The sequence below is a fragment of the Ipomoea nil genome, unplaced genomic scaffold, assembly GCF_001879475.1.
Source record: "Ipomoea nil cultivar Tokyo-kokei standard unplaced genomic scaffold, Asagao_1.1 scaffold1993, whole genome shotgun sequence".
NCBI classification, from domain to species: Eukaryota; Viridiplantae; Streptophyta; class Magnoliopsida; order Solanales; family Convolvulaceae; genus Ipomoea; species Ipomoea nil.
In genome coordinates this window covers 2,721,599-2,740,511 of record NW_017618421.1, presented here as the reverse complement: position 1 = coordinate 2,740,511, position 18,913 = coordinate 2,721,599, and the positions used below count along the sequence as shown (strand labels likewise).

The 18,913-nt window shown below is 33.1% G+C and overlaps 6 non-coding genes across 6 annotated transcripts; all 6 read left to right on the top strand.

Annotated features, from left to right (window-relative positions):
• The first annotated feature begins 9,774 nt into the window (after nucleotides 1–9,774).
• Nucleotides 9,775–9,846, top strand: TRNAM-CAU. The gene has a single exon. It is a non-coding gene; the product is annotated as a tRNA-Met (tRNA).
• A 1,624-nt stretch (nucleotides 9,847–11,470) lies between these two features.
• Nucleotides 11,471–11,542, top strand: TRNAM-CAU. The gene has a single exon. It is a non-coding gene; the product is annotated as a tRNA-Met (tRNA).
• A 1,624-nt stretch (nucleotides 11,543–13,166) lies between these two features.
• TRNAM-CAU lies at nucleotides 13,167–13,238 on the top strand. The gene has a single exon. It is a non-coding gene; the product is annotated as a tRNA-Met (tRNA).
• A 1,626-nt stretch (nucleotides 13,239–14,864) lies between these two features.
• On the top strand, nucleotides 14,865–14,936 carry TRNAT-CGU. The gene has a single exon. It is a non-coding gene; the product is annotated as a tRNA-Thr (tRNA).
• A 1,628-nt stretch (nucleotides 14,937–16,564) lies between these two features.
• Nucleotides 16,565–16,636, top strand: TRNAM-CAU. Its single transcript has one exon. It is a non-coding gene; the product is annotated as a tRNA-Met (tRNA).
• Nucleotides 16,637–18,260: 1,624 nt separating this feature from the next.
• On the top strand, nucleotides 18,261–18,332 carry TRNAM-CAU. Its single transcript has one exon. It is a non-coding gene; the product is annotated as a tRNA-Met (tRNA).
• The last annotated feature ends 581 nt before the right edge of the window (nucleotides 18,333–18,913 follow it).

Sequence of the window (18,913 nt, the reverse complement as noted above, 5' to 3'; positions counted from 1 at the left end):
ATCTACAAACATAAATATAAAATAGAACATATAAATTTTCAGTTTCGTATATAAAACAATTACACATAAGAAAAATACAAATTGACATCAAATAGAATAATAGAAAAAATCTTTAGTGGACCAAATGGTTAATGCCCTTTTGATTTATATTACACGTTTTGTATTACATATAGATCGTATTTTGACTATAAAAACATTAGTAGGGGATATAGCTATGTAAAGGTAAACTGTTTATGATTTTTCTGTGTATAATTTTCAAAGATTTATGAGTGAATATGTCTATGAGTTTTTCGTGTCTATGATTCTATGTTCTATTTTTTTTTTAGGTAAGGGGGCTCAAATGAAACTAAAGTTTGAAAAATTTTGGAGGGATCAAGAAAAAATGAGTTTCTTGATATGTTATGTCAATATTTTGGATCCCAATGATAAGATTGAGAATATGCCTCACCAATTTGCCCTATTGTATGTTGAAGAAAAAGCAAATCTTACTTTGCAAAGGTTCAAGGTGCATTGGATGAGCTGTTTAATGACTATGCAGCTAGCTACCTACAGTGTCACCTCTGTGCGGTCTTCATCCCCTTATTTCGCAATTTGTATCAAAATATGTCCATTCTGAAACTACAGTTCGAAAAACTTTGTCTTGGTTGAAAGGCCAGCTAAATAACAGAAAATGGAGAGTGGTGGTGGAAGAGTAAGTAGACTGAGCTGCATACTTAATTGAGTGCTTATATAGTGGAAGAGGAAGAAACTGCTGAATTTGATGTGCTTAGGCGGTGGAAGGTGAATAGTGCGATATTTCCTATTCTCACAAAAATGGTAAGGGATCTTCTAGTTGTATGCATATCCACAGTTGCTCTAAGAGTGCATTTAGTATTAGTGGTAGGGTATTAGATGCCTTAAGGTGTTTCTTAACACCTAAAATTGTGGAAGCCTATGCACAAGATTGGTTGAGGGCACCTAATCACACAATCTCTGTTGAGGAAAACTTGGATGAGGTTGAAAGAAAAGAAAAGGGTACAATTTCTAACTTTATCCCGTGAAAAATTATATTGTTTACATCACAAGAATGCAACAGAGTAAAGTGAGAGATATTATTATAATTTCTCTAGTACGTAATGTCCACATATGTTTATTTACAATACTCCCCCGAAACATAACTACATCATACTCTTGCCTTGTTTAAACCTCACTAAATAAGGTCTGGCGAAAACCAAGTTGTAGAAAGATTAAAGTACAAGATATATCTTTATTCGTGTTGCACCAAAGCAAAATCAGAGTGGCGCAGCGGAAGCGTAGTGGGCCCATAACCCACAGGTCCTAAGATTGAAACCTGGCTATGATAATAGTGTGTTATATAAATTGTATTTTGTATAATAGTAGGGGATGTAGCTCAAACGGTAGAGTGCTTGCTTTGCATGGGAAAGGCATAGGGATTAATTCCTAGCATATCTAATTTGTTTAATTCTAATAGTAGAAATATTTATAATTTAGTAAATTCGATAACACAAATCATTAAACTTCGGGAGAGTACTAGTTCACGGGTAATATTTGGACACCCAACTCGTGTAATTTTTTAAAAACCCATCAGATATATAATTTTCTGAATTTAAATTTACTAATTTCATTAAATTCCTTCAAGTTTCAAATGACAACTACAGTTCATCAAATCTACAAACATAAATATAAAATAGAACATATAAATTTTCAGTTTCGTATATAAAACAATTACACATAAGAAAAATACAAATTGACATCAAATAGAATAATAGAAAAAATCTTTAGTGGACCAAATGGTTAATGCCCTTCTGATTTATATTACACGTTTTGTATTACATATAGATCGTATTTTGACTATAAAAACATTAGTAGGGGATATAGCTATGTAAAGGTAAACTGTTTATGATTTTTCTGTGTATAATTTTCAAAGATTTATGAGTGAATATGTCTATGAGTTTTTCGTGTCTATGATTCTATGTTCTATTTTTTTTTTTTTAGGTAAGGGGGCTCAAATGAAACTAAAGTTTGAAAAATTTTGGAGGGATCAAGAAAAAATGAGTTTCTTGATATGTTATGTCAATATTTTGGATCCCAATGATAAGATTGAGAATATGCCTCACCAATTTGCCCTGTTGTATGTTGAAGAAAAAGCAAATCTTACTTTGCAAAGGTTCAAGGTGCATTGGATGAGCTGTTTAATGACTATGCAGCTACCTACAGTGTCACCTCTGTGCGGTCTTCATCCCCTTATTTCGCAATTTGTATCAAAATATGTCCATTCTGAAACTACAGTTCGAAAAACTTTGTCTTGGTTGAAAGGCCAGCTAAATAATAGAAAATGGAGAGTGGTGGTGGAAGCAGTAAGTAGACTGAACTGCATACTTAATTGAGTGCTTATATAGTGGAAGAGGAAGAAACTGCTGAATTTGATGTGCTTAGGCGGTGGAAGGTGAATAGTGAGATATTTCCTATTCTCACAAAAATGGTAAGGCATCTACTAGTTTTATCCATATCCACAGTTGCTCTAAGAGTGCATTTAGTACTAGTGGTAGTGTGTTAGATGCCTTAAGGTGTTTCTTAACACTTAAAATTGTGGAAGCCTACGCACAAGATTGGTTGAGGGCACCTAATCACACAATCTCTGTTGAGGAAAACTTGGATGAGGTTGAAAGAAAAGAAAAGGGTACAATTTCTAACTTTATCCCGTGAAAAATTATATTGTTTACATCACAAGAATGCAACAGAGTAAAGTGAGAGATATTATTATAATTTCTCTAGTACGTAATGTCCACATATGTTTATTTACAATACTCCCCCGAAACATAACTACATCATACTCTTGCCTTGTTTAAACCTCACTAAATTAGCTCTGGCGAAAACCAAGTTGTGGAAAAATTAAAGTACAAGATATATCTTTATTCGTGTTGCACTAAAGCAAAATTAGAGTGGTGTAGCGGAAGCGTGGTGGGCCCATAACCCATAGGTCCCAGGATTGAAACCTGGCTCTGATAATAGTGTGTCGACATGTTTTGAAATAGTCTTCATAGTTTTCCTGATTTATATATAAATTGTATTTTGTATAATAGTAGGGGATGTAGCTCAAATGGTAGAGTGCTTGCTTTGCATGGGAAAGGCATAGGGATTAATTCCTAGCATATCTAATTCGTTTAATTCTAATAGTAGAAATATTTTTAATTTAGTAAATTCGATCACGTAAATCATTAAACTTCGGGAGAGTACTAGTTCACGGGTAATATTTGGACACCCAACTCGTGTAATTTTTTAAAAACCCGTCAGATATATAATTTTCTGAATTTAAATTTACTAATTTCATTAAATTCCTTCAAGTTTCAAATGACAACTACAGTTCATCAAATCTACGAAAATCAATATAAAATAGAACATATAAATTTTCAGTTTCGTATATAAAACAATTACACATAAGAAAAATACAAATTGACATAAAATATAATAATAGAAAAAATCTTTAATGGACCAAATGGTTAATGCCCTTCTGATTTATATTACACGTTTTGTATTACATACAGATTGTATTTTGACTATAAAAACATTAGTAGGGGATATAGCTATGTAAAGGTAAACTGTTTATGATTTTTTTGTTTATAATTTTCAAAGATTTTTGAGTGAATATGTCTATGAGTTTCTCGTGTCTATGATTCTATGTTCTATTTTTTTTTTTTTTTTAGGTAAGGGGGTCTCAAATGAAACTAAAGTTTGAAAAATTTTGAAGGGATCAAGAAAAAATGAGTTTCTTGATAATTTATGTCAATATTTTGGATCCCAATGATAAGATTGAGAATATGCCTCACCAATTTGCCCTGTTGTATGTTGAAGAAAAAGCAAATCTTACTTTGCAAAGGTTCAAGGTGCATTGGATGAGCTGTTTAATGACTATGCAGCTACCTACATTGTCACCTCTGTGCGGTCTTCATCCCCTTATTTCGCAATTTGAATAGAAATATGTCCATTCTGAAACTACAGTTCGAAAAACTTTGTCTTGGTTGAAAGGCCAGCTAAAGAACAGAAAATGGAGTGTGGTGGTGGAAGCAGTAAGTAGACTGAACTGCATACTTAATTGAGTGCAAATATAGTTGAAGAGGAAGAAACTGCTGAATTTGATGTGCTTAGGCGGTGGAAGGTTAATAGTGAGATATTTCCTATTCTCACAAAAATGGTAAGGGATCTACTAGTTGTATCCATATCCACAGTTGCTCTAAGAGTGCATTTAGTACTAGTGGTAGGGTATTAGATGCCTTAAGGTGTTTCTTAACACCTAAAATTGTGGAAGCCTACGCACAAGATTGGTTGAGGGCACCTAATCACACAATCTCTGTTGAGGAAAACTTGGATGAGGTTGAAAGAAAAGAAAAGGGTACAATTTCTAACCTTATCCCGTGAAAAATTATATTGTTTACATCACAAGAATGCAACAGATTAAAGTGAGAGATATTATTATAATTTCTCTAGTATGTAATGTCCACATATGTTTATTTACAATACTCCCCCGAAACATAACTACATCATACTCTTGCCTTGTTTAAACCTCACTAAATAAGATCTGGCGAAAACCAAATTGTAGAAAGATTAAAGTACAAGATATATCTTTATTCGTGTTGCACCAAAGCAAAATCAGAGTGGCGCAGCGGAAGCGTAGTGGGCCCATAACCCACAGGTCCTAAGATTGAAACCTGGCTATGATAATAGTGTGTTATATAAATTGTATTTTGTATAATAGTAGGGGATGTAGCTCAAACGGTAGAGTGCTTGCTTTGCATGGGAAAGGCATAGGGATTAATTCCTAGCATATCTAATTCATTTAATTCTAATAGTAGAAATATTTATTATTGAGTAAATTCGATCACGCAAATCATTAAACTTCGGGAGAGTACTAGTTCACGGGTAATATTTGGACACCCAACTCGTGTAATTTTTTAAAAACCCGTCAGATATATAATTTTCTGAATTTAAATTTACTAATTTCATTAAATTCCTTCAAGTTTCAAATGACAACTACAGATCATCAAATCTACGAAAATCAATATAAAATAGAACATATAAATTTTCAGTTTTGTATATAAAACAATTACACATAAGAAAAATACAAATTGACATAAAATATAATAATAGAAAAAATCTTTAATGGACCAAATGGTTAATGCCCTTCTGATTTATATTACACTTTTTGTATTACATATAGATTGTATTTTGACTATAAAAACATTAGTTGGGGATATAGCTATGTAAAGGTAAACTGTTTATGATTTTTTTGTTTATAATTTTCAAAGATTTTTGAGTGAATATGTCTATGAGTTTCTCGTGTCTATAATTCTATGTTCTATTTTTTTTTTTTTTTTTAGGTAAGGGGGTCTCAAATGAAACTAAAGTTTGAAAAATTTTGAAGGGATCAAGAAAAAATGAGTTTCTTGATATTTTATGTCAATATTTTGGATCCCAATGATAAGATTGAGAATATGCCTCACCAATTTGCCCTGTTGTATGTTGAAGAAAAAGCAAATCTTACTTTGCAAAGGTTCAAGGTGCATTGGATGAGCTGTTTAATGACTATGCAGCTACCTACATTGTCACCTCTGTGCGGTCTTCATCCCCTTATTTCGCAATTTGAATAGAAATATGTCCATTCTGAAACTACAGTTCGAAAAACTTTGTCTTGGTTGAAAGGCCAGCTAAATAACAGAAAATGGAGTGTGGTGGTGGAAGCAGTAAGTAGACTGAACTGCATACTTAATTGAGTGCAAATATAGTTGAAGAGGAAGAAACTGCTGAATTTGATGTGCTTAGGCGGTGGAAGGTGAATAGTGAGATATTTCCTATTCTCACAAAAATGGTAAGGGATCTACTAGTTGTATCCATATCCACAGTTGCTCTAAGAGTGCATTTAGTACTAGTGGTAGGGTATTAGATGCCTTAAGGTGTTTCTTAACACCTAAAATTGTGGAAGCCTACGCACAAGACTGGTTGAGGGCACCTAATCACACAATCTCTGTTGAGGAAAACTTGGATGAGGTTGAAAGAAAAGAAAAGGGTACAATTTCTAACTTTATCCCGTGAAAAATTATATTGTTTACATCACAAGAATGCAACAGATTAAAGTGAGATATATTATTATAATTTCTCTAGTATGTAATGTCCACATATGTTTATTTACAATACTCCCCGGTAACATAACTACACCATACTCTTGCCTTGTTTAAACGTCACTAAATAAGGTCTGGCGAAAACCAAGTTTTCGAAAAATTAAAGTACAAGATATATCTTTATTCGTGTTGCACCAAAGCAAAATTAGAGTGGCGCAGCGGAAGCGTGGTGGGCCCATAACCCACAGGTCCTAAGATCAAAACCTGGCTATGATAATAGTGTGTTATATAAATTGTATTTTGTATAATAGTAGGGGATGTAGTTCAAATGGTAGAGTGCTTGCTTTGCATGGGATAGGCATAAGCATATCTAATTCGTTTAATTCTAATAGTAGAAATATTTATTTTGTATAATAGTAGGGGATGTAGTTCAAATGGTAGAGTGATTGCTTTGCATGGGAAAGGCATAAGCATATCTAATTCGTTTAATTCTAATAGTAGAAATATTTATTATTGAGTAAATTCGATCACGCAAATCATTAAACTTCGGGAGAGTACTAGTTCACGGGTAATATTTGGACACCCAACTCGTGTAATTTTTTAAAAACCCGTCAGATATATAATTTTCTGAATTTAAATTTACCAATTTCATTAAATTCCTCCAAGTTTCAAATGACAACTACAGTTCATCAAATCTACGAACATAAATATAAAATAGAACATATAAATTTTCAGTTTCGTATATAAAACAATAACACAAAAGAAAAATACAAATTGACATCAAATAGAATAATAGAAAAAATCTTTAATGGACTAAATGGTTAATGCCCTTCTGATTTATATTACACGTTTTGTATTACATATAGATTGTATTTTGACTATAAAAACATTAGTAGGGGATATAGCTATGTAAAGGTAAACTGTTTATGATTTTTCTGTGTATAATTTTCAAAGATTTATGAGTGAATATGTCTATGAGTTTCTCGTGTCTATGATTCTATGTTCTATTTTTTTTTTTTTTAGGTAAGGGGGTCTCAAATGAAATTATTGTTTGAAAAATTTTGGAGGGTTCAAGAAAAAATGAGTTTCTTGATATTTTATGTCAATATTTTGGATCGCAATGATAAGACTGAGAATATGCCTCACCAATTTGCCCTTTTGTATGTTGAAGAAAAAGCAAATCTTAATTTGCAAAGGTTCAAGGTGCATTGGATGAGCTGTTTAATGACTATGCAGCTACCTACAGTGTCACCTCTGTGCGGTGTTCATCCCCTTATTTCGCAATTTGTATCAAAATATGTCCATTCTGAAACTATAGTTCAAAAAACTTTGTCTTGGTTGAAAGGTCAGCTAAATAATAGAGAATGGAGAGTGGTGGTGGAAGCAGTAAGTAGACTGAACTGCATACTTAATTGAGTGCAAATATAGTGGAAGAGGAAGAAACTGCAGAATTTGATGTGCTTAGGCGGTGGAAGGTGAATAGTGAGATATTTCCTATTCTCACAAAAATGGTAAGGGATCTACTAGTTGTATCCATATCCACAGTTGTTCTAAGAGTGCATTTAGTACTAGTGGTAGGGTATTAGATGCCTTAAGGTGTTTCTTAACACCTAAAATTGTGGAAGCCTACGCACAAGATTGGTTGAGGGCACCTAATCACACAATCTCTGTTCAGGATAACTTGGATGAGGTTGAAAGAAAAGAAATGGGTACAATTTTTAACTTTATCCCGTGAAAAATTATATTGTTTACATCACAAGAATGCAACAGAGTAAAGTGAGAGATATTATTATAATTTCTCTAGTACGTAATGTCCACATATGTTTGTTTACAATACTCCCTCGAAACATAACTACATCATACTCTTGCCTTGTTTAAACCTCACTAAATAAGCTCTGGCGAAAACCAAGTTGTGGAAAAATGAAAGTACAAGATATATCTTTATTCGTGTTGCACCAATGCAAAATCAGAGTGGGGCAACGGAAGCGTGGTGGGCCCATAACCCACAGGTCCCAGGATCGAAACCTAGCTCTGATAATAGTGTGTCAACATTTTCTGAAATAGTTTTCGTGATTTATATATAAATTGTATTTTGTATAATAGTAGGGGATGTAGCTCAAATGGTAGAGTGCTTGATTTGCATGGGAAAGGCATAAGGATTAATTCCTAGCATATCTAATTCGTTTAATTCTAATAGTAGAAATATTTATTATTGAGTAAATTCGATCACGCAAATCATTAAACTTCGGGAGAGTACTAGTTCACGGGTAATATTTGGACACCCAACTCGTGTAATTTTTTAAATACCCGTCAGATATATAATTTTCTGAATTTAAATTTACTAATTTCATTAAATTCCTTCAATTTTCAAATGACAACTACAGTTCATCAAATCTACGAAAATAAATATAAAATAGAACATATAAATTTTCAGTTTCGTATATAAAACAATTACACATAAGAAAAATACAAATTGACATCAAATATAATAATAGAAAAAATCATTAATGGACCAAATGGTTAATGCCCTTCTGATTTATATTACACGTTTTGTATTACATATAGATCGTATTTTGACTATAAAAACATTAGTAGGGGATATAGCTATGTAAAGGTAATCTGTTTATGATTTTTCTGTGTATAATTTTCAAAGATTTATGAGTGAATATGTCTATGAGTTTTTCGTGTCTATGATTCTATGTTCTATTTTTTTTTTTTAGGTAAGGGGGTGTCAAATGAAAGTAAAGTTTGAAAAATTTTGGAGGGATCAAGAAAAAATGAGTTTCTTGATATTTTATGTCAATATTTTGGATCGCATGATAAGATTGAGAATATGCCTCACCAATTTGCCCTGTTGTATGTTGAAGAAAAAGCAAATCTTACTTTGCAAAGGTTCAAGGTGCATTGGATGAGCTGTTTAATGACTATGCAGCTACCTACAGTGTCACCTCTGTGCGGTGTTCATCCCCTTATTTCGCAATTTGTATCAAAATATGTCCATTCTGAAACTACAGTTCGAAAAACTTTGTCTTGGTTGAAAGGCCAGCTAAATAACAGAAAATGGAGAGTGGTGGTGGAAGCAGTAAGTAGACTGAACTGCATACTTAATTGAGTGAAAATAGAGTGGAAGAGGAAGAAACTGCTGAATTTGATGTGCTTAGGCGGTGGAAGGTGAATAGTGAGATATTTCCTATTCTCACAAAAATGGTAAGGGATCTACTAGTTGTATCCATATCCACAGTTGCTCTAAGAGTGCATTTAGTACTAGTGGTAGGGTATTAGATGCCTTAAGGTGTTTCTTAACACCTAAAATTGTGGAAGCCTACGCACAAGATTGGTTGAGGGCACCTAATCACACAATCTCTGTTGAGGAAAACTTGGATGAGGTTGAAAGAAAAGAAAAGGGTACAATTTCTAACTTTATCCCGTGAAAAATTATATTGTTTACATCACAAGAATGCAACAGAGTAAAGTGAGAGATATTATTATAATTTCTCTAGTACGTAATGTCCACATATGTTTATTTACGATACTCCCCCGAAACATAACTACATCATACTCTTGCCATGTTTAAACCTCACTAAATAAGCTCTGGCGAAAACCAAGTTGTGGAAAAATTAATGTACAAGATATATCTTTATTCGTTTTGCACCAAAGCAAAATCAGAGTGGCGCAGCGGAAGCGTGGTGGGCCCATAACCCACAGGTCCCAGGATCGAAACCTGGCTCTGATAATAGTGTGTCGACATGTTTTGAAATAGTTTTCCTGATTTATATATAAATTGTATTTTGTATAATAGTAGGGGATGTAGCTCAAATGGTAGAGTGCTTGCTTTGCATGGGAAAGGCATAGGGATTAATTCCAAGCATATCTAATTCGTTTAATTCTAATAGTAGAAATATTTATAATTTAGTAAATATATCACGTAAATCATTAAACTTCGGGAGAGTACTAGTTCACGGGTAATATTTGGACACCCAAGTCGTGTAATTTTTTAAAAACCCGTCAGATATATAATTTTCTGAATTTAAATTTACTAATTTCATTAAATTCCTTCAAGTTTCAAATGACAACTACAGTTCATCAAATCTACGAAAATCAATATAAAATAGAACATATAAATTTTCAGTTTCGTATATAAAACAATTACACATAAGAAAAATACAAATTGACATAAAATATAATAATAGAAAAAATCTTTAATGGACCAAATGGTTAATGCCCTTCTGATTTATATTACACGTTTTGTATTACATATAGATTGTATTTTGACTATAAAAACATTAGTAGGGGATATAGTTATGTAAAGGTAAACTGTTTATGATTTTTTTGTTTATAATTTTCAACGATTTTTGAGTGAATATGTCTATGAGTTTCTCGTGTCTATGATTCTATGTTCTATTTTTTTTTTTTAGGTAAGGGGGTCTCAAATGAAACTAAAGTTTGAAAAATTTTGAAGGGATCAAGAAAAAATGAGTTTCTTGATATTTTATGTCAATATTTTGGATCCCAATGATAAGATTGAGAATATGCCTCACCAATTTGCCCTGTTGTATGTTGAAGAAAAAGCAAATCTTACTTTGCAAAGGTTCAAGGTGCATTGGATGAGCTGTTTAATGACTATGCAGCTACCTACATTGTCACCTCTGTGCGGTCTTCATCCCCTTATTTCGCAATTTGAATAGAAATATGTCCATTCTGAAACTACAGTTCGAAAAACTTTGTCTTGGTTGAAAGGCCAGCTAAATAACAGAAAATGGAGTGTGGTGGTGGAAGCAGTAAGTAGACTGAACTGCATACTTAATTGAGTGCAAATATAGTTGAAGAGGAAGAAACTGCTGAATTTGATGTGGGTAGGCGGTGGAAGGTGAATAGTGCGATATTTCCTATTCTCACAAAAATGGTAAGGGATCTACTAGTTTTATCCATATCCACAGTTGCTCTAAGAGTGCATTTAGTACTAGTGGTAGGGTATTAGATGCCTTAAGGTGTTTCTTAACACCTAAAATTGTGGAAGCCTACGCACAAGATTGGTTGAGGGCACCTAATCACACAATCTCTGTTGAGGAAAACTTGGATGAGGTTGAAAGAAAAGAAAAGGGTACAATTTCTAACTTTATCCCGTGAAAAATTATATTGTTTACATCACAAGAATGCAACAGAGTAAAGTGAGAGATATTATTATAATTTCTCTAGTACGTAATGTCCACATATGTTTATTTACGATACTCCCCCGAAACATAACTACATCATACTCTTGCCATGTTTAAACCTCACTAAATAAGCTCTGGCGAAAACCAAGTTGTGGAAAAATTAATGTACAAGATATATCTTTATTCGTTTTGCACCAAAGCAAAATCAGAGTGGCGCAGCGGAAGCGTGGTGGGCCCATAACCCACAGGTCCCAGGATCGAAACCTGGCTCTGATAATAGTGTGTCGACATGTTTTGAAATAGTTTTCCTGATTTATATATAAATTGTATTTTGTATAATAGTAGGGGATGTAGCTCAAATGGTAGAGTGCTTGCTTTGCATGGGAAAGGCATAGGGATTAATTCCAAGCATATCTAATTCGTTTAATTCTAATAGTAGAAATATTTATAATTTAGTAAATATATCACGTAAATCATTAAACTTCGGGAGAGTACTAGTTCACGGGTAATATTTGGACACCCAAGTCGTGTAATTTTTTAAAAACCCGTCAGATATATAATTTTCTGAATTTAAATTTACTAATTTCATTAAATTCCTTCAAGTTTCAAATGACAACTACAGTTCATCAAATCTACGAAAATCAATATAAAATAGAACATATAAATTTTCAGTTTCGTATATAAAACAATTACACATAAGAAAAATACAAATTGACATAAAATATAATAATAGAAAAAATCTTTAATGGACCAAATGGTTAATGCCCTTCTGATTTATATTACACGTTTTGTATTACATATAGATTGTATTTTGACTATAAAAACATTAGTAGGGGATATAGTTATGTAAAGGTAAACTGTTTATGATTTTTTTGTTTATAATTTTCAACGATTTTTGAGTGAATATGTCTATGAGTTTCTCGTGTCTATGATTCTATGTTCTATTTTTTTTTTTTAGGTAAGGGGGTCTCAAATGAAACTAAAGTTTGAAAAATTTTGAAGGGATCAAGAAAAAATGAGTTTCTTGATATTTTATGTCAATATTTTGGATCCCAATGATAAGATTGAGAATATGCCTCACCAATTTGCCCTGTTGTATGTTGAAGAAAAAGCAAATCTTACTTTGCAAAGGTTCAAGGTGCATTGGATGAGCTGTTTAATGACTATGCAGCTACCTACATTGTCACCTCTGTGCGGTCTTCATCCCCTTATTTCGCAATTTGAATAGAAATATGTCCATTCTGAAACTACAGTTCGAAAAACTTTGTCTTGGTTGAAAGGCCAGCTAAATAACAGAAAATGGAGTGTGGTGGTGGAAGCAGTAAGTAGACTGAACTGCATACTTAATTGAGTGCAAATATAGTTGAAGAGGAAGAAACTGCTGAATTTGATGTGGGTAGGCGGTGGAAGGTGAATAGTGCGATATTTCCTATTCTCACAAAAATGGTAAGGGATCTACTAGTTGTATCCATATCCACAGTTGCTTTAAGAGTGCATTTAGTACTAGTGGTAGGGTATTAGATGCCTTAAGGTGTTTCTTAACACCTAAAATTGTGGAAGCCTACGCACAAGACTGGTTGAGGGCACCTAATCACACAATCTCTGTTGAGGAAAACTTGGATGAGGTTGAAAGAAAAGAAAAGGGTACAATTTCTAACTTTATCCCGTGAAAAATTATATTGTTTACATCACAAGAATGCAACAGAGTAAAGTGAGAGATATTATTATAATTTCTCTAGTACGTAATGTCCACATATGTTTATTTACGATACTCCCCCGAAACATAACTACATCATACTCTTGCCATGTTTAAACCTCACTAAATAAGCTCTGGCGAAAACCAAGTTGTGGAAAAATTAATGTACAAGATATATCTTTATTCGTGTTGCACTAAAGCAAAATCAGAGTGGCGCAGCGGAAGCGTGGTGGGCCCATAACCCACAGGTCCCAGGATCGAAACTTGGCTCTGATAATAGTGTGTCGACATTTTTTGAAATAGTTTTCGTGATTTATACATAAATTGTATTTTGTATAATAGTAGGGGATGTAGCTCAAATGGTAGAGTGCTTGCTTTGCATGGGAAAGGCATAGGGATTAATTCCTAGCATATCTAATTCGTTTAATTCTAATAGTAGAAATATTTATAATTTAGTAAATTCGATCACGTAAATCATTAAACTTCGGGAGAGTACTAGTTCACGGGTAATATTTGGACACCCAACTCGTGTAATTTTTTAAAAACCCGTCAGAAATATAATTTTCTGAATTTAAAATTACTAATTTCATTAAATTCCTTCAAGTTTCAAATGACAACTACAGTTCATCAAATCTACAAACATAAATATAAAATAGAACATATAAATTTTCAGTTTCGTATATAAAACAATTACACATAAGAAAAATACAAATTGACATCAAATAGAATAATAGAAAAAATCTTTAACGGACCAAATGGTTAATGCCCTTCTGATTTATATTACACGTTTTGTATTACATATAGATCGTATTTTGACTATAAAAACATTAGTAGGGGATATAGCTATGTAAAGGTAATCTGTTTATGATTTTTCTGTGTATAATTTTCAAAGATTTATGAGTGAATATGTCTATGAGTTTTTCGTGTCTATGATTCTATGTTCTATTTTTTTTTTTTTAGGTAAGGGGGTCTCAAATGAAAGTAAAGTTTGAAAAATTGTGGAGGGATCAAGAAAAAATGAGTTTCTTGATATTTTATGTCAATATTTTGGATCGCAATGATAAGATTGAGAATATGCCTCACCAATTTGCCCTGTTGTATGTTGAAGAAAAAGCAAATCTTACTTTGCAAAGGTTCAAGGTGCATTGGATGAGCTGTTTAATGACTATGCAGCTACCTACAGTGTCACCTCTGTGCGGTGTTCATCCCCTTATTTCGCAATTTGTATCAAAATATGTCCATTCTGAAACTACAGTTCGATAAACTTTGTCTTGGTTGAAAGGCCAGCTAAATAACAGAAAATGGAGAGTGGTGGTGGAAGCAGTAAGTAGACTGAACTGCATACTTAATTGAGTGAAAATAGAGTGGAAGAGGAAGAAACTGCTGAATTTGATGTGCTTAGGCGGTGGAAGGTGAATAGTGAGATATTTCCTATTCTCACAAAAATGGTAAGGGATCTACTAGTTTTATCCATATCCACAGTTGCTCTAAGAGTGCATTTAGTACTAGTGGTAGGGTATTAGATGCCTTAAGGTGTTTCTTAACACCTAAAATTGTGGAAGCCTACGCACAAGATTGGTTGAGGGCACCTAATCACACAATCTCTGTTGAGGAAAACTTGGATGAGGTTGAAAGAAAAGAAAAGGGTACAATTTCTAACTTTATCCCGTGAAAAATTATATTGTTTACATCACAAGAATGCAACAGAGTAAAGTGAGAGATATTATTATAATTTCTCTAGTACGTAATGTCCACATATGTTTATTTACAATACTCCCCCGAAACATAACTACATCATATTCTTGCCATGTTTAAACCTCGCTAAATAAGCTCTGGCGAAAACCAAGTTGTGGAAAAATTAATGTACAAGATATATCTTTATTCGTGTTGCACCAAAGCAAAATCAGAGTGGCGCAGCGAAAGCGTGGTGGGCCCGTAACCCATAGGTCCCAGGATCGAAACTTGGCTTTGATAATAGTGTGTCGACATTTTTTGAAATAGTTTTCGTGATTTATACATAAATTGTATTTTGTATAATAGTAGGGGATGTAGCTCAAATGGTAGAGTGCTTGCTTTGCATGGGAAAGGCATAAGGATTAATTCCTAGCATATCTAATTCGTTTAATTCTAATAGTAGAAATATTTATAATTTAGTAAATTCGATCACGTAAATCATTAAACTTCGGGAGAGTACTAGTTCACGGGTAATATTTGGACACCCAACTCGTGTAATTTTTTAAAAACCCGTCAGAAATATAATTTTCTGAATTTAAAATTACTAATTTCATTAAATTCCTTCAAGTTTCAAATGACAACTACAGTTCATCAAATCTACAAACATAATTATAAAATAGAACATATAAATTTTCAGTTTCGTATATAAAACAATTACACATAAGAAAAATACAAATTGACATCAAATAGAATAATAGAAAAAATCTTTAACGGACCAAATGGTTAATGCCCTTCTGATTTATATTACACATTTTGTATTACATATAGATTGTATTTTGACTATAAAAACATTAGTAGGGGATATAGCTATGTAAAGGTAAACTGTTTAAGATTTTTCTGTGTATAATTTTCAAAGATTTATGAGTGAATATGTCTATGAGTTTTTCGTGTCTATGATTCTATGTTCTATTTTTTTTTTTTTTTAGGTAAGGGGGTCTCAAATGAAACTAAAGTTTGAAAAATTTTGGAGGGATCAAGAAAAAATGAGTTTCTTGATATTTTATGTCAATATTTTGGATCCCAATGATAAGATTGAGAATATGCCTCACCAATTTGCCCTGATGTATGTTGAAGAAAAAGCAAATCTTACTTTGCAAAGGTTCAAGGTGCATTGGATGAGCTGTTTAATGACTATGCAGCTACCTACATTGTCACCTCTGTGCGGTCTTCATCCCCTTATTTCGCAATTTGAATAGAAATATGTCCATTCTGAAACTACAGTTCGAAAAACTTTGTCTTGGTTGAAAGGCCAGCTAAATAACAGAAAATGGAGTGTGGTGGTGGAAGCAGTAAGTAGACTGAACTGCATACTTAATTGAGTGCAAATATAGTTGAAGTGGAAGAAACTGCTGAATTTGATGTGCTTAGGCGGTGGAAGGTGAATAGTGAGATATTTCCTATTCTCACAAAAATGGTAAGGGATCTACTAGTTGTATCCATATCCACAGTTGCTCTAAGAGTGCATTTAGTACTAGTGCTAGGGTATTAGATGCCTTAAGGTGTTTCTTAACACCTAAAATTGTGGAAGCCTACGCACAAGATTGGTTGAGGGCACCTAATCACACAATCTCTGTTGAGGAAAACTTGGATGAGGTTGAAAGAAAAGAAACGGGTACAATTTCTAACTTTATCTCGTGAAAAATTATATTGTTTACATCACAAGAATGCAACAGAGTAAAGTGAGAGATATTATTATAATTTCTCTAGTACGTAATGTCCACATATGTTTATTTACAATACTCCCCCGAAACAGAACTACATCATACTCTTGCCATGTTTGAACCTCACTAAATAAGCTCTGGCGAAAACCAAGTTGTGGAAAAATTTATGTACAAGATATATCTTTATTCGTGTTGCACCAAAGCAAAATCAGAGTGGCGCAGCGGAAGCGTGGTGGGCCCATAACCCATAGGTCCCAGGATCGAAACTTGGCTTTGATAATAGTGTGTCGACATTTTTTGAAATAGTTTTCGTGATTTATACATAAATTGTATTTTGTATAATAGTAGGGGATGTAGCTCAAATGGTAGAGTGCTTGCTTTGCATGGGAAAGGCATAGGGATTAATTCCTAGCATATCTAATTCGTTTAATTCTAATAGAAGAAATATTTATAATTTAGTAAATTCGATCACTTAAATCATTAAACTTCGGGAGAGTACTAGTTCACGGGTAATATTTGGACACCCAACTCGTGTAATTTTTTAAAAACCCGTCAGATATATAATTTTCTGAATTTAAAATTACTAATTTCATTAAATTCCTTCAAGTTTCAAATGACAACTACAGTTCATCAAATCTACACACATAAATATAAAATAGAACATATAAATTTTCAGTTTCGTATATAAAACAATTACACATAAGAAAAATACAAATTGACATCAAATAGAATAATAGAAAAAATCTTTAACGGACCAAATGGTTAATGCCCTTCTGATTTATATTACACGTTTTGTATTACATATAGATCGTATATTGACTATAAAAACATTAGTAGGGGATATAGCTATGTATAGGTAAACTGTTTACGATTTTTCTGTGTATAATTTTCAAAGACTTATGAGTGAATATGTCTATGAGTTTTTCGTGTCTATGATTCTATGTTCTATTTTTTTTTTTAGGTAAGGGGGTCTCAAATGAAACTAAAGTTTGAAAAATTTTGGAGGGATCAAGAAAAAATGAGTTTCTTGATATTTTATGTCAATATTTTGGATCCCAATGATAAGATTGAGAATATGCCTCACCAATTTGCCCTGTTGTATGTTGAAGAAAAAGCAAATCTTACTTTGCAAAGGTTCAAGGTGCATTGGATGAGCTGTTTAATGACTATGCAGCTACCTACAGTGTCACCTCTGTGCGATCTTCATCCCCTTATTTCGCAATTTGTATCAAAATATGTCCATTCTGAAACTACAGTTCGAAAAACTTTGTCTTGGTTGAAAGGCCAGCTAAATAACAGAAAATGTAGAGTGGTGGTGGAAGCAGTAAGTAGACTGAACTGCATACTTAATTGAGTGCAAATATAGTGGAAGAGGAAGAAACTGCTGAATTTGAAGTGCTTAGGCGGTGGAAGGTGAATAGTGAGATATTTCCTATTCTCACAAAAATGGTAAGGGATCTACTAGTTGTATCCATATCCACAGTTGCTCTAAGAGTGCATTTAGTACTAGTGGTAGGGTATTAGATGCCTTAAGATGTTTCTTAACACCTAAAATTGTGGAAGCCTACGCACAAGATTGGTTGAGGGCACCTAATCACACAATCTCTGTTGAGGAAAACTTGGATGAGGTTGAAAGAAAAGAAAAGGGTACAATTTCTAACTTTATCCCGTGAAAAATTATATTGTTTACATCACAAGAATGCAACAGAGTAAAGTGAGAGATATTATTATAATTTCTCTAGTACGTAATGTCCACATATGTTTATTTACAATACTCCCCCGAAACATAACTACATCATACTCTTGCCTTGTTTAAACCTCACTAAATAAGCTCTGGCGAAAACCAAGTTGTGGAAAAATTAAAGTACAAGATATATCTTTATTCGTGTTGCACCAAAGCAAAATCAGAGTGGCGCAGCGGAAGCGTGGTGGGCCCATAACCCACAGGTCCCAGGATCGAAACCTGGCTCTGATAATAGTGTGTCGACATGTTTTCAAATATTTTTCCTGATTTATATATAAATTGTATTTTGTATAATAGTAGGGGATGTAGCTCAAATGGTAGAGTGCTTGCTTTGCATGGGAAAGGCATAGGGATTAATTCCTAGCATATCCAATTCGTTTAATTCTAATTGTAGAAATATTTATTAATGAGTAAATTCGATCACGTAAATCATTAAACTTCGGGAGAGTACTAGTTCACGGGTAATATTTGGACACCCAACTCGTGTAATTTTTTAAAAACCCGTCAGATATATAATTTTCTGAATTTAAATTTACTAATTTCATTAAATTCCTTCAAGTTTGTAAGGTACCCAGGTTGGACTTCCATTTGGAAGGTTGTAAGTTCGAGCCTCAGTGGAGGCGTTATTAGCTCTTTGTGTTTCAGTAGGTTGAGAAAGTATATGAACCGATACTACAATGTAATAGAGCTAGTAGCATTCAAAAAAAAAATATTTCTCAAAAAAATTCCTTCAAGTTTCAAATGACAACTACAGTTCATCAAATCTACAAACATAAATATAAAATAGAACATATAAATTTTCAGTTTCGTAT